Consider the following 16,327-nt stretch of genomic DNA (forward strand, 5'->3'; position numbering starts at 1 on the left):
CTAGGTTGTGTGTGGCACACAGTTCCATCCCATGGGCGTGTGCTATAGTCGTGTGTCCCCTACGCTTAAAATTTTAGCTCAAAGTTGTACACGGGTAGGCCACGCGGATGTGCACCATGGCCGTGTTAAAAAGACAGTGTCGTCCACAGACAGGCAGCACGAGTGTGTGCCATGGCCGTGTTGATAAGTCAGTGTTGCCCACGGCTAAAGGGCATGGGCGTGCACTGAGTCACCTGGGCGTGTAAGTCCACACGGCCTACCTACACGGGCGTGTGACACTTTATGATAAGGAAAAATTTCCTAAGGAGCCCAAGGTTTATCGAACGTACCCAAATTTGTCCCGCATTGCCTCTAGGTATGTTATAGGCCTCGAAGGCCGATATAACGGACGAGTTGTTCATGGATGAAAAGCTTAAAATTTGAGTAAAACTTGGTGACCCAAATTAGTACGTTTCAAAATGTAAAGTCTTGGTAATGCCTCGAACCCTATCCCGGCGTCAGGTACGGGTGAGGGGTGTTACATTTATTGGTATCCGAGCTACAGTTTAGTCAGTTCTAGGACTACCGTAGAGGATGTTAAAGTTCGCTATACATGCCATTATTCAATGTTGATAGTGTGACGTCTCGTAATTGTTTAAACTATTTTGAATATAGTGAATGTCTTCCAATCATGCACAAGATGAGTATGAAAGAGCCGAGAGCCAAGCTCCAGCTTCCGTACAACAAGTTGTATCTAGTAGTAGTAGAAGGCTGATGTCAGAAGGCTGAAAAGAGGCCCAAGCTGTCTTCTTTGATATGATGGATGAATGGTTTGGGGATTATCTAAGAAATCGCCCTAATATACCAAGACCTCCCCGCCCTCTAACCAACTTGATGAGGATGTGCCAAGAGGTATGCCACCAGTGAGAATCGATAAAGCCCCTATAGATAAGCTTAGAAAGTATAGGGCTGAGGAATTCAGAGCGAAAGTTGATGATGACGCTGAAAGAGCCGACGCTCGAAAATACTACACGGGTGCTCGATGATTTGTCATGCACACCTGAGGAATGTTTGAATGTGCTGTGTCCCTTTTGAAGGACACCGCAAACAATTGGTGGAAGACCGTATCCTCAGTAGTGCCGAAAGAAAATATTACTTGGGATTTCTTCCAAGTAGAGTTTAGGAAGAAATATATTAGCCAACGATTTTTGGACTCGAAGCAAAAGGAGTTCCTGGAACTCAAATAAGGGAACAAGACTGTAGCAGAATACGAGAGAGAGTTCGTACGACTAAGTTAATACGCAACTAATTGGGTCCAAACTGAATCGAAAATGTGTAAACACTCCGAGGAAGGTCTGAATGAGGATATCAAGTTGTTGATTGGGATCTTGGAAATACGAGAGTTTTTCGCATTGGCCGATTGAGCCAAAAAGGTCGAGGAACTTAGTAATGAAAGAAAACAAGCTAAGAGAGAGGCTCAAGTTGCGAGCAAGAGATCTAGCAAAAAAACACCCTCGTTCTCCACGAAGAAAGCCAGAAGCCTGCATGAACGCTCCACTTTGTGAGCGGGATATTCGAGTAGATCGAGAAGCTCTAAACAACAAGGTCAAAAGTCTTCCTCTCCAATGGTGACTAGTGTGGGGAGTGTAGATGATCAAAAATTAAAGTGTAACAGCTGCAACAAATTTCACTTTAGAGAGTGCCGAATGAAGAGCGGCGTCTATTTCAGGTGTGGTTCTCTTGATCACTTTCTCAGAGACTACCCGGAATGGGCCGAAAATGAAGTGGAAATAGATCTGAATTCGAGTGCTCCCATTCTATGAGGTAGACCTCCGAGACACCCTAAGAGTGCTAGTGGCAGTCGAGTCATGACTAAAAACGCTACAAAATCAGAGGTTCGAGCCCCAGCAAGAACGTATGCGATACATACTCGAGAGGAAGCCACTGCTCTTGATGTTATTATGGGTACTTTTACTTTTTTTAATATAAGTGTCGTTGCTTTAATTGACCCGGGGTCGACACATTCATATATTTGCATGAGATTGGCGTCTAGTATGAACATACCTGTTGAACATACAGAAGATATTATTAGAGTTTTGAACCCACTAGGCAGATTAGTTCTAGTTGATAAAGTATGTAAGAATTGTCTTTTGACGAATCAAGGTTGTTGTTTCCCAACTAACCTTATGTTGTTACCATTTGATGAATTTGATGTAATACTTGGTATGGATTGGTTAACCCTTCATAATGTAATAGTGAAATGTGGTAGAAGTATATTAAGTTAAAATGCCCGGATGGTAAGATTCTACGAGTTGAATCAATAGAATTGGGTTCGTCACTGGTTGTAATCACGGCAATGGATCCCCAGAGATATATGAGGAAAGGATATGAAGCCTACCTTGCATTTGTACTGAACACTAAGGAAACAGAATTGAAAATCGAGTCCATGTCGATAGTATGTGAGTACCCAGATGTGTTTCCGGAGGAATTACCTGGATTACCTCCTGAAATGGAGATAGAGTTTGGTATTGAATTGGTGCCAGGGACGACGCCCATTTTATTGCCCCGTACAGAATGGCACCTATCGAGCTGAAGTAGTTAAAAGCACAGTTGTAAGAGTTGACGGATAAAGGATTCACTAGGTCAAGTTTTTCATTTTGGGGTGCCCCTGTGTTGTTCGTAAAGAAGAAAGATGCTTCGATGAGATTATGTATCGATTATCGGCAACTGAATAAGGTGACTATCAAGAATAAGTATCCTTTGCCAAGGATCGATGATTTGTTTGACCAGTTGAGAGGACCCACCGTATTCCCCAAGATAGACTTGAGGTTTGGCTATTATTAGTTGCGAGTTAAAGACTCGGATGTACCCAAGATAACTTTTAGAACAAGGTATGGCCATTATGAATTTCTTGTCATGCCGTTTGGGCTGACGAATGCACCGGATGTTTTTATGGATCTAATGAATAGGATCTTTCGACCATATTTGGATAAGTTTGTCGTTGTGTTTATTGATAACATTTTGATCTACTTGAAAGATGAAACAAAGCATGTGAAGCACCTAAGAATTGTGTTGCAGACCTTGCAGGAAAAGCAATTGTATGCTAAGTTTAGCAAGAGTGAGTTTTGGCTCCAGGAAGTTGGATTTTTGGGTCATATAGTTTCGGGTGACGGCATCCGAGTTGATCCAAGTAAAATTTCTGCAATTGTTGAATGGAAATTGCCTAAGAATGTAACTGAGGTTAAAAGCTTTTTGGGCTTAGCTGATTACTATCGAAGGTTTGTAAAGGGATTTTCCATGATAGCGGCTCTGATGACGAAGCTGCTACAGAAAGATTTTAAGTTTGAATGGACAGGGAAGTGTCAGCAAAGTTTTGAGAAGTTAAAGACATTTCTGACTGAAGCTCCTATTTTAGTGCTACCTGAACCGGGAAAAGAATTTGTGGTTTACAGTGATGCATCCTTAAATGGATTGGGTTGTGTGCTTATGCAAGCTGGCAAGGTGATAGCCTATGCTTCACGGCAATTGAAGCCTCACGAGAAGAATTATCCAACCCATGACCTAGAGCTTGCCGCTATTGTTTTTGCCTTAAAAATTTGGAGACATTATTTGTATGGCGAGACTTTCCGTATATTTATGGACCACAAGAGTTTGAAATACTTGATGACTAAGAAAGAATTAAATTTTAGACAAAGGAGATGGTTAGAATTAATTAAGGATTATGATCTGATTATCGACTATCACTCGGGAAAGGCGAATGTGGTTGCCGATGCATTGAGTAGAGAATCCCTGTATACTTTGAAAGCCATGGATACTCGTTTGACATTGCTAGATGACGGTTCAGTTTTGGCTGAGCTGGAGGCTAAGCCGACATTTCTGCAGGAAATTCATGATGCACAGCTTAATGATGATGACTTGCAAGCAAAAAGGGCTTAATATGAGTCTAGTGTTGAGTCAGATTTACGAATTAGTCTTGATGGATTTTTAATGGTTAGAGATAGGGTTTGTGGACCCAAAGACAATGAACTTATTCGGAAGATTTTGCAAGAAGCACATAATAGTTGTTTGTCTGTTCACCCGGGAAGTACCAAGATGTACAATGATTTAAAAAAGATGTACTGGTGGAACGGCATGAAAAGAGATGTTTCTGAATTTGTATCGAAATACTTGGTATGTCAGCAAGTTAAAGTTGAACATCAAGTGCCTTCAAGTTTGTTACAGCCTGTAATGGTCCCTAAATGGAAGTGGGACAGAGTTACCATTGACTTCCTGACAGGATTACCTTTAACTCCGTAAAAGAAAGATGCCATAGTTATAGTGGACAAATTGACAAAGTTGGCTAATTTCATTCTGGTAAGGATGGATTATTCTCTTGATAGATTGGTCGATTTGTACATTTCTGAGATAGTAAGATTACATGGAGTACCCCTGTCGACAATTTCGGACAGAGTCCCAAGGTTCACTTCGTGATTCTGGAAGAAGTTACAAGAAGCCTTGGGTAGCACAGCTTTTTCACCCTCAGACCGATGGCCAATCTAAGCAGATGATTCAGATTCTCGAGGACATGTTGCGTTGTTGCATCCTCAAATTTCAGGGTAGTTGGGAAAAATACCTGCCATTGGTAGAATTTGCCTACAACAATAGTTTCCAAACAAGTTTGAAGATGGCGCCTTATGAGGCCTTGTATGGCAAGAAGTGCTGAACTCCATTGTACTGGACAGAACTCAAGGAAAATCGGATTATTAGAGTTGATCTGATTAAAGAAACTGAAGAAAAAGTTAAAGTGATACGGGATTGTTTAAAAACGGCATCAGATAGGAAAAAGTCTTATGTTGATCTAAAAAGAAAAGAAAATTGAGTTTCAAGTTGGAGATAGAGTATTCTTGAAAGTATCTCCATGGAAAAAGGTATTGAGATTTGGTGAGAAAGGTAAACTGAGTCCACGGTGTATCGGACCGAACGAGATCACAGAAAGAGTTGGACCGTTAGCCTATCGTTCGGAGTTGCCATCTGAACTGGAAAAGATTCATGACGTGTTCCATGTATCCATCTTAAGGAGATACCGATCAGACCTCTCTCATGTAATTTCACAGTCTGAGATTGAAATTCGACCGGACATGACTTTTGGAGAGGAGCTGGTTAAGATATTGGCTCGTGCAGTTAAACAATTGAGAAATAAAGATGTGGCTCTAGTAAAAGTTTTATGGCATTGACATGGTGTAGAAGAGGCTACAAGAAACCATGAGGAGTCAATATCCGAATCTACTTTTTGGTAAGACTTTCGAGGACGAAAGTCCCTAAAGAGGGGAGAAATGTAACATTACGAAATAAGGCCTAGTCGGAATAGTGGTTTCAAGACCAAAAATCTGACATCAAAATATTTATTTCATGATTATTATGAGGCCTAGAATATCAGTATATGCATGTGTCAAAGTTTCATGAAGAGATTCTTTGAGTAAGGTGTTCAATTGGAAATTAGGGACAAAATTGAACAAATTGTAAAACTTGATTTCTAGAATCAATTTGCATGAAATTACTTTAGATTATAAAATAGAAGGTCTTGGGGAGCAATTTTCCCAATTTCTAACTTTTTGGACAAAAATGGGCTTGCATGGATGAAATTTCAAAGAAAGGGCTTAAGGGCATTTTTGTCATTTGGCATTTAAGTGAAATAAAATGGGAAAAATGAACCAAAAATTTCTAGGGTTTCCATAGCTAGGGTTTTCAAGCTTTCCAAGCTCAATAGTAAGTGCTCCCAAGCCCCGTTTTTAATGTTCTTTGTATTTTTAAAATCCCGGTAGCTTGCTCTCTCCATTTCTACCCATATTTCATGCTAGGGTTCATGTTTAAAAATTTACCCAACACGAGTTGCTTGTATTTTGATGGATTATGGAGGAATATGAAAGATGAATGTGTATTAAACATCTTTTCCTAGTTGATTTTCATGAAAAACCCTTATAGGGACTATGTTGCAAAAGATGTAAATGTGTGGTAGAAATGAGAAAATAATGGAAAATGTGGGCTACCATAAGAAGGAAACGTGTTCGGCTAGGCTTGGGTAAGATAGAAAGTGCATGTGTTTCATTATACGAGCTTAGGGTCTGAATTTAGCTTGGACTGGTAATTCAGATCCGAACTTAGTATGTTTGTCGCAATAAGGGATTTAACCTGGACTGGTAATCTCGACATCACCTTATGAGTTCATGATATGGGGGATCTAGCCTGGACTGGTAATCCGGCCATAAGATGTGAGGTTCGCTGGAGTGCATATATGTGAAATGATCATTCGTGAGAATTTACAGATAATGGGTATTCCATCGAAATTTCCTAGAAACTCAACATGATTAACATGATGTATGACTATAAGTTGATGAATGATGAGCTCATGTACATAAATTACATGATGCTTTGTTATGTCACTAACTCATTGATTGAGTGCATGTGATAGGGAATCGTTTCATAATTGATGATTTCATGATTTAAATATGGATGTATGCTAATTACTCGGTAAGTTTACTTTTCGGTTATTCGAGCTTATAAGCATGTAAATGCTTACCCCTCTCTTTTTCCCTGTCTCACAGAGTTCGAGGACTCGGAAGGATTGGAAGACGATTGGAGAGTCAACACACTATCAACTAGACAAGCTTTGGTATAAAGACTTTGTTTGTTTTGTTTAATGGCATCTATAGTATTTTTGAGTATTTTCTTATATGTGTCATTTGATTTGCCAAATGAAGGCATGTAAAATTATGTTTATTTCTTTGTATATGGCCACGAAAATTGGCTTAATTGAAGTAGGCTATGACCTATGAAATTATGCATGGTTTTAATTACAAGTGATGGGTCGTTACCAATTGGCAATAAGTCACATGAATGAGCCAATTTCGGAAGAATTAAAGTGACATGAGAACCCATAAACACTAAATGGGAAATAACTTATCTTGTATGAAACCAATGATATGAGGTTTCCATACATCTAGTTTAATCAAGATTATTTAAAAGTGTATAATTGTGTTTTACTTTGAATTTGGTAACCACTAATACAAGTAGTAGAAAGGGGTGACTAAAGGCTTGGAAAATAGCCTATTAGAGTTCACATAGTTAGACACACGGGCGTGTTTCTAGGCCGTGTGTGACACACGGTTCCTCCCATGGGCGTGTGCTATGGCCGTGTGTCCACTGCACTTAAAATTTTAGCTCAAATTTGTACACGGGTAGGCCACACGGGCGTGCACCATGGCCGTGTTAAAAAGACAGTGTCGTCCACGGGCAGGCAGCATGAGTGTGTGCCATGGCCATGTTGATAAGTCAGTGTTGCCCACGACCGAAGGGCATGGGCGTTCCCCAAGTCACACGGGACTGTGAGTCCACACGGCCCACCTACACGGGCGTGTGACACTTTATGATAAGGAAAAATTTCCTAAGGATCCCAAGGTTTATCGAACGTACTCGAATTTGTCCCGCACTACCTCTAGGTATGTTATAGGCCTCAAAGGCCTATATAATGGAAGAGTTGTTCATGGATGAAAAGCTTAAAATTTGAGTAAAACTTGGTGACCCACTCTAGTATGTTTCAAAATGTAAACTCTTGGTAATGCCTCGAACCCTATCCCGGCGTCGGGTATGGGTGAGGGGTGTTACAACCAACACTAGCTACTGATGTAGCTTGAACTTTAGAACCTGAGTATTGTTTTCTATGATCTCTGTTTGGATATTCATTTGAAGCTTTTGGGCGAGCATACGAATCTTTAAATTTCTTTGATGAATTGATACGACTTACTCATTGATCTTTTTCTCGAGTCCCTAGTATCTAAATCTGCTTTTCTCTTTTCTTTGCTATGATTCTTGTCTTTACAAGCCCTTTCAACCATAATGACAAATTCTTTCAACTATAAAATTTTGACTAGGAGTTATATATCTTCATTTAGCGAATCAACAAACCGCTTGCACATTCTTTCTTCAGTAGACACATACTCTCGAGCATACTTTCTTAATCATATGAATTCTCTTTCTTACTCAGTAACAGTCATTCTACCATGTTTTAACTCTAGAAATTCTTTATGCTTTTGATCAAGGAATTGCTGACTTATAAATTTCTTTCGGAACTCCGTCTGAGAGAATTCCTAGGTAATCCGTTCTTTTGGAACCACCACCATTGATAAGCGGTGTCTCTCAGCAAAGATACAACACATTTAATACATTCATCAGGAGTACAAAACAATTCATCGAATACCTGAATCGTATTTTTGAGCCACAACTCAGCCCTCTCAGTATCATCATCAACAGTACCCGAAACTCTTCAGCACCATGTTTATGAATCTTATCACTACAGGGTTGTTCAGCTGTATCAGGTTTATAACTTGAGGAACAACAGGGATTTGTTGAGGAATAAGTGAGGGGTAGAGGTTATTGAGCAGGTGGATTCGTTCAAAAAAAGTCTTGCTTAGCCTCTCTTCGTGGCTACTCGTTACAGGCCTAGAATCTGATGGCGCTGCCCCTCGAGTGGGAGCAAGTGCTTTACTCTCTACATCATCGGCTACAGCCTCTTCGGGATACATTATTATTTGAAAACACGATTTAAGCTATTAGGAATCATCACACTATTGCAGAGTATATATATGGCATGTATAGCTAGACTTTTACACAGGCTACGTTAGTCCTAGAATCGACTAAACCGTATCTCTGATACTATTAAATTATAAAATGTAACACCCCTAACCCGTATCCTTTGCCAGACTAGGGTTAAAGTTGTTACCAGACAAGTAGGAACTTTTCAAAAATAATTCACAATCATCATTCGCACATAATAATAAATCATTACAGAGTCCCTTGCATAGGTCAACGAGGCCTTAAACATGCTTTAGAAAGGGGTTGGGGCTAAACTGAGTTCATACAAAAATTCTCAAAACTTCAACATTTTTCAAGGTTGTACAGGTCACACTCCCGTGTGAATAGGCCATGTGCCTCACATGGCTTTAGACAAGCCCTTGTGTCTAGGCCGTGTCAAAATAGGGCATACATATTGACTTGTCCACACGGGCATAAGACACGCCCGTGTGCCAGGCCGTATAAAAATTAAGGAGGCTACTGACTTGGGTCACACGGCCAGTCACAAGCCCATGTGTCTAACTCGTGCTCGAAACTGACTTGGCCACACGTCCTAGCACACGCCTGTGTGTGCAACCGTGTGGTCTACCCAGGCTCATTTTGAAATGGCCCTCGAGCAACACGGCTGAGACACACGCCCGTGTCTCTGCCCGTGTGAGCAAAAATAGGCCATTTACAAGGCCAAAATGCCACCCATTAAGGGTCTTCCCTACAAGCAACAATTAAACATCAATTGCATACCAAATGCTCAACCATTTCACAGCCAATACATATACCAATCATTTCATATCATTATCAACCAATCTCATGTTCATAACACATACCAATTCATGTCATTCCATAAGCTAAAAGATACCAAAACATATGGTTTATAACCTTGATACATTCCATTTATTCTCATATCAAATCCTTACCCAATTCTAAAATATGCACATACCAAAACTTACCAATTTGATCATTTCTTTTGGCCAACCAAATGCACATCATAATGGCACATTTGCATCACATATCATATATCAAAATCAAACCATAAGTTCAAACACAAACTAGTCATATCACATGGCATGATATATACATTACAAAACATATCCAAATACTTCTAGCCTATACATGCTATACTTTCATATTCACAATGTCAAAAGGTACCAAAATAAGGTTCAATAGTGTGGTGACGATCCTCAACAATTCCTAAGCTTCCGGTAGTTTTGATATCTATAATACAATGCAGACACACACAAAGTAAGCTTTCAAAATCTTAGTAAGCCATATACAAATAAACTTAACATTCAAAACATGAAAGCATCATCAAATTACATATACTTCATGGCCAAATACTATCTCAAACCACATAGTTCATATACATTTAAGATATTCCCAATTCATTTACAAATATAGCATATTTTCTCATACGTATAGCATGTATCATCACTTGTTCATATACTCAACTTTTATTCTCAAACATAGCTTACATTTCAAATGTACCTGAATATAATACACATCATATTTAATCATCCATTTCTCGGAATGCCTATTGAATCGTTCGGAATCATAAGGATACACGGATAGCTCGGGAAACTCGTACAATGCCAATGTCTCAGACGTGGTCTTACATGTAATCAAATACCGATGACATTGTCCCAGACAGGGTCTTACACGAAATCAAATATAATGCTAACGTCCCAGTCGTGGTCTTACACGTAAGTCATAAGTCGACGCCAACGTCCCAAATGTGGTCTTACACGAAAACACATATCGGATCCTATGTCATGACATATGTATCCTAACTATTCTTAAGGTTCGTACGGGGCTTTTCGGACGTCAGAACTTTGTCAATACTTTCTCGGATGTCTTATTTTTTCTCAACTCATATATTCATTCATCATATTTCAATAGCATATAATCGATAGTAATTCAATTCAAAACACATTTATTTGTATATTGACTTACCTTGTACGGATTTGGATAGACGGAATCAGCTACTCGATGACTTTTGACTTTCCCCGATCTAATTACGTTTTCTTTAGTTCTTGATCTATATAAATTTAAATTTAACTCTTTTATTCACCAAATCATTCAAATCAATCCAAAAACGCATATCTAAGGCATTTTACAAATTAGCCCTCACATTTTCACACTTTGACACTTTAGTCATTAATTCATGAAATCACAAAATACATAAAATTTCCTTTTACAAAAGCTTATTTGATTATACATAGTATTCATACAAACCCCCATATTTCATTTATTTCACATTTTAGTCCCTAAATTTACACATCTCTCAATTTAGCCCATTTTACTCAAATTCATCAAAAATTCAAAGACAAAACCTAGTAATCTAACACATATCTTTCATATACTATCAACCAACTTCACAAAGCTCATATTATCATCAATGGCATAACAAAAAATCATCAACAAAATTAGAAATTCAAACATGGGCTTGATAGAACTCTAACCAACGATCACAAAAACATAGAAATTATCAAAAATTGATAAAAACACATACCTATTTAGTCAAAACAAGTGCCAAAACCCTAGTTGGTTGAGAGAGCTTTTCTCTCTTTTAATGTTCGGCAATGGTGAATGATAATGGCTTGATTTTCATGCTTTTGATTAATTAAATTATCATTAATATACATTTTACCAATTTAACCTTTATTAATCCATTATAAAACCACTTAATGGATGGTTATTAATGTCCATTCATAAGTTCAATGGTCAAATAACAACATAAGGACCTCTCATTTAATAAGCCATAACAAATAGACACACTTAACATATAGCATGCAACTTTTACATTTTACGCAATTAGGTCCTTTTATCAAATTAAGTTCACAAATGATCGAGCTTTCATACGAAACTTTCACACATGTCAACTCACATATTTTAAGCAAAGAAAATAATGTTTAAATATTTTTTTGACTGGGATTTGTGGTCCTGAAACCAATATTCCAACTAGGGTCTAAACCAGATGTTACATAACCCCCTAACCCTTATCCATCGTCAGAGTAGGGTTACGAGGTATTACCGATCAATTCACAATAGAAGGCATACATTTATCAACTGTAAAACATTCATTCTTATAAATCATTCCACACAATCACATTGTCCCTTATAAGGGCCTAAGAGGCCTTAATTATGCTTTAGAAGTGCTTAAGGACTAAACCGATATTATACGAGAATTTTGGAAACTTAATAAAATTTCAACCATACAGGGGTCACACGCTTATGTGAGCAGGCCGTGTACCTCACACGGCACCAGTCACGCCCGCGTATCAGGCCGTGTAGAAATAGGGCATACATACTGACTTGCGTCACATGGCCGATGACACGCCCGTGTGCTAGATCGTGTGAAAACTGAAGAGTATACTGACTTATCTAACATGGCCAACTGATATACTACTGGCCTAATTCACTCTATAATCTTGTACAGTCCGATGAATCGCAGACTCAATTTCCCTTTCTGACCAAACCGTAATATCTTGTTTCCACGATGACACTTTCAAAAACACTTTATCCCTGACTGAAACTCAATATCTTTCTATTTCAAATCCGCGTATGATTTCTATTTGTCCAAAGCTGCTTTCAAACTATCGCGAATTACTTTTACTTTTTCTTCACTCTCTCTGATCAAATTAACCTCGTGTATCTTATTTTCACTCAGCTCACTCCAATACAACGGTGTTCGACATTTACGACCGTATAGTGCTTCATATGGTGCCATCTTCATGCTCGATTGGAAATTATTATTGTAAGCAAATTCAATCAGCGATAGATATTTCTCCCAACTACCTTCACACTCAAGAATGCAGCAACGCAACATATCCTCAAGTATATGAATAACTCGTTCGGATTGACCATCCGTTTGTGGGTGAAATACAGTGCTAAAATGCAGCTTTGTACCTAAAGCTTCTTGCAATTTCTTCCAGAATTGCAAAGTGAATCTCGGATCTCTATCTGAAATAATTGATAGGGGAACACCATGTAATCTCACAATTTCAAAAATATACAACTCAGATAACTTATCAAGCTAGAAATCTGTACGTATTAGAATGAAATGAGCTGACTTCTTCAATCTGTCAACAACAACCCAGATCACATCTTTATTTTTTGGAGATAAGGGTAAATCTGATACGAAATCCATTGTTACTCTATCCCACTTCCACTCAGGAATCATAATAGGCTGTAATAAACATGACGACACTTGATGCTCAGCTTTGACTTGCTAACAAATCAAACATTTTGAAACAAATTCTGAGATATCTCGTTTCATACAGTGCCACCAATAAAGCTATTTCAAATCATTATATATTTTTGTGCTTCCCAAATGTACTGACAAACAACTACTGTGTGCTTTATTTAGAATCTTCCGAATGAGCTCAGAATTTCTTGGTACACATATTCTATCACGAAACATCAAACATTCATCAGGCCCTATTTGAAACCCTAAATCAAAAGTTGACTCACACTGAGCTCATTTTGCTTGCAATTCATTATCAAATTTTTGAGCCTAAAAAATCTGCTGTAGAAATAACGGTCTCGCTTTCAACTCGGCTACTATCGAACTGTCATCAGATAAAGCTAACTGTGTGTTCAAAGCATGTAAAGCAAATAAGAACTTTCGGCTCAACGCATCAGCAACTACGTTCACTTTTCCTGGATGATAATCAATTACTAATTCCTAATCTTTTAACAATTCTAACCATCTTTGTTGTCGTAAATTCAAATCTTTCTGGGTCATCAGATATTTCAAGCTTTTGCATTCGGTATAAATATGACATTTCTCACTACACAAATAATGACACCAAATTTTCACTGCAAGTACTATCGTGGCTAACTCTAGGTCGTTGCGTCGGATAATTCTTTTCGTATGGCTTCAACTGTCTCGAGACATAAACTACAACTTTTCCTTCCTACATCAAAAACAACACAAGCCATTTAATGATGCTTTACTGAAAACTACAAATTCTTTACCTAACTCAGGCTCAACAACACTAGTGCCTCTATTAATAATGCTTTCAACTGCTCGATGCTCTGCTGACACTTTTCTGACCATTCAAATTTAACATCTTTATAAAGCAATCTTGTCATCGGAGTTGCAATAATTGAGAAGCCTTTCAAAAATCATGTATAATAGCTTTCTAATCCCAAAAAACTACAAACTTCGGACATATTTCTCGGAGGCTTCTAATCTATAATCGTAGAAATTTTGATCAGGTCAACTCAAATACCCGTGGCTGAAACTATATGTCCTAGAAAACCAACCTCTTATAGCCAAAACTCACATTTTCTGTAATTTGCAAATAACTATTTATCTCTCAAAGTTTGTAGCACGATTCTCAAATGCTCAGCATGCTCAAATTCATCTCAAGAGTAAATTAAAATATCATTAATAAACACAACTATGAATCAATCTAAGTACGGCCTGAAAATTCGGTTCATCAAGTCCATAAAAATAGCAGATGCATTTGTTAGTCCGAAAGGCATAACAAGGATTTCGTAGTGTCTGTACCTTGTTCTAAATGCAGTCTTTGGCACATCTGAGTCCTTAACTCGCAACTGGTAATAACCCGATCTCAAATCAATTTTTGAAAACACTGTTGCCCCTTTTAACTGATCAAACAAATCATCTATTAGTGGCAAAGGGTATCTATTCTTGGCCGTCACTTTGTTGAGCTGTCGATTGTCTATGCACATTGTCATCGTGCCATCTTTCTTTTTCACAAATAATACCGGTGCACCCCAAGGAGAGAAACTCAGTCTAGCAAAACCTTTATATGTCAACTCTTACAACTAGGATTTTAATTCTTTTAACTATGTCGGAGCCATTTTGTATGAAGCTATCAAAATCAGCGTTGTTTCTGGTACTAATTCAATACCAAACTCAACCTCTCTAATAGGTGGTAAACGCGGTAACTTTTCAGGAAATACATCTGGATACTCGCACACAACTGGTACTAATTCAATATTTGTTTCTGTCACTTTCGTATCAAGTACATAAGCAATATAAGCTTCACACCCCTTTGTCACAAACTTCTAAGCTAACATAGATGAGATCACAACTGGCAAACTATTCAGATCATCAGATTCAATTCTAATAGTCTCATTATTTGGACATTTCAGTTCAATCATCTTTCATCTATAATTCACTATAGCATCATGTATCATTAGCCAATCCATACCCAAAATCAAATCAAATCCATCGAATGGCAACAACATCAAATTAGCCAAAAAATAGAAATCCCGATTCATTAACAGACAATTCTTGCAGACTTTGTCAACCAAAACAAATTTACCTAAGGGGTTCGATACTCTAATCACAAATTCAATAGACTCTACAGGAAAAGTCTTACTAGATACTAAATTCATACATATATAAGAATGAGTTGATACTGGACTATCAATGCAATCACATTAGTATCATAGTGTAATAGTCTGGTTTAGAACCTAGTTGTAATAGTGGTTTCGGGACCACAAATCTAAGTCAGAGAAATGTGTAAATATTATTTTCTGTGTTTATGATGTATGAATTAGCATTTGTGAAAGTCTCATATGATAATTTGAATGTTTATGTGCTTAATTTAGAAAAAGGACCTAATCGCGTAAAATATAAAAGTTGCCTGCTATATGTTTTGAATTTCTTGATTAAGGTATGGATTTTGTTCAGTTTTTGATTATTTATACGTTTTTGTAATCGTTTCTTCGTATATTATCGAAACCATGCCTCAATTTTTGATTTTGTTGATAATTTGGAACGTTCATCATATGGAAAAAAGGCTTGTTTAGCCTCTCCTACTCATTTTAGGCCTAGATTCTGATGGCCTTGCCCCTTGAGTGGGAGATGGTGCATTACTCTCTACATCATCGGCTATAGCTTGTTCGAGATCTATTACTATACGAAAACTCAATTTAAGCAGTCAAGAATAATCACACTATCGCAGAATATATATATGGTATGTATAGCTAGACTCTCATACACGCTGCATTAGTCCTAGAATTGACTAAACTGTAGCTCTGGTACCAATAAAATAAACATCCCTAACTCGTATCCGTCGTCGGAGTAGGGTTACGAGGTATTACTGATCAATTCACAATGTAAGGCATGCATTTAACAACCGTAAAATATTCGTTCTCATAAATTATCCCACACAATCACATTGTCCCTTATAAGGGCCTACGAGGCAATAAACATGCTTTAGAAGTGGTTCGGGACTAAACTGATATCATACGAGAATTTTGGAAACTTAATAAAATTTCAACCATACAGGGGTCACACGCCCATGTGAACAGGTCGTGTACCTCACACGGCTCCAGACACGCCCATGCCTCAAGCTATGTGAAAACAGGCATACATACTGACTTGCATCACACGACCAATGACACGCTCATGTGCCAGACCGTGTGAAAACTGGAGAGTATACTAACTTATGCAACGTGGCCAAGTCATACACCCGTGTGCTAGGCCGTGTGCCAATTGGGGGTATACTGACTTGTACCACACGGTCAATCACACGCTCACGTGTGAGACTGTGTGGAGCATACTGACTTCATTTTAATAACAACACCAGGGGGCACACGACCATATAACATGACCATGTGTCACACATGGTTGAGACACACGCCTGTGTGGAAAAAATAGGCCATTTGCAAGGCCAATTTGCCACTCTTATTCATGCAAACCTAAAAGATCAAAATGCTACCATTTTATCATACAATTAGGTAGCCAATATAATCAACCAAA

The sequence above is a fragment of the Gossypium hirsutum genome, chromosome A04 (assembly GCF_007990345.1).
Source record: "Gossypium hirsutum isolate 1008001.06 chromosome A04, Gossypium_hirsutum_v2.1, whole genome shotgun sequence".
Taxonomy (NCBI): Eukaryota; Viridiplantae; Streptophyta; class Magnoliopsida; order Malvales; family Malvaceae; genus Gossypium; species Gossypium hirsutum.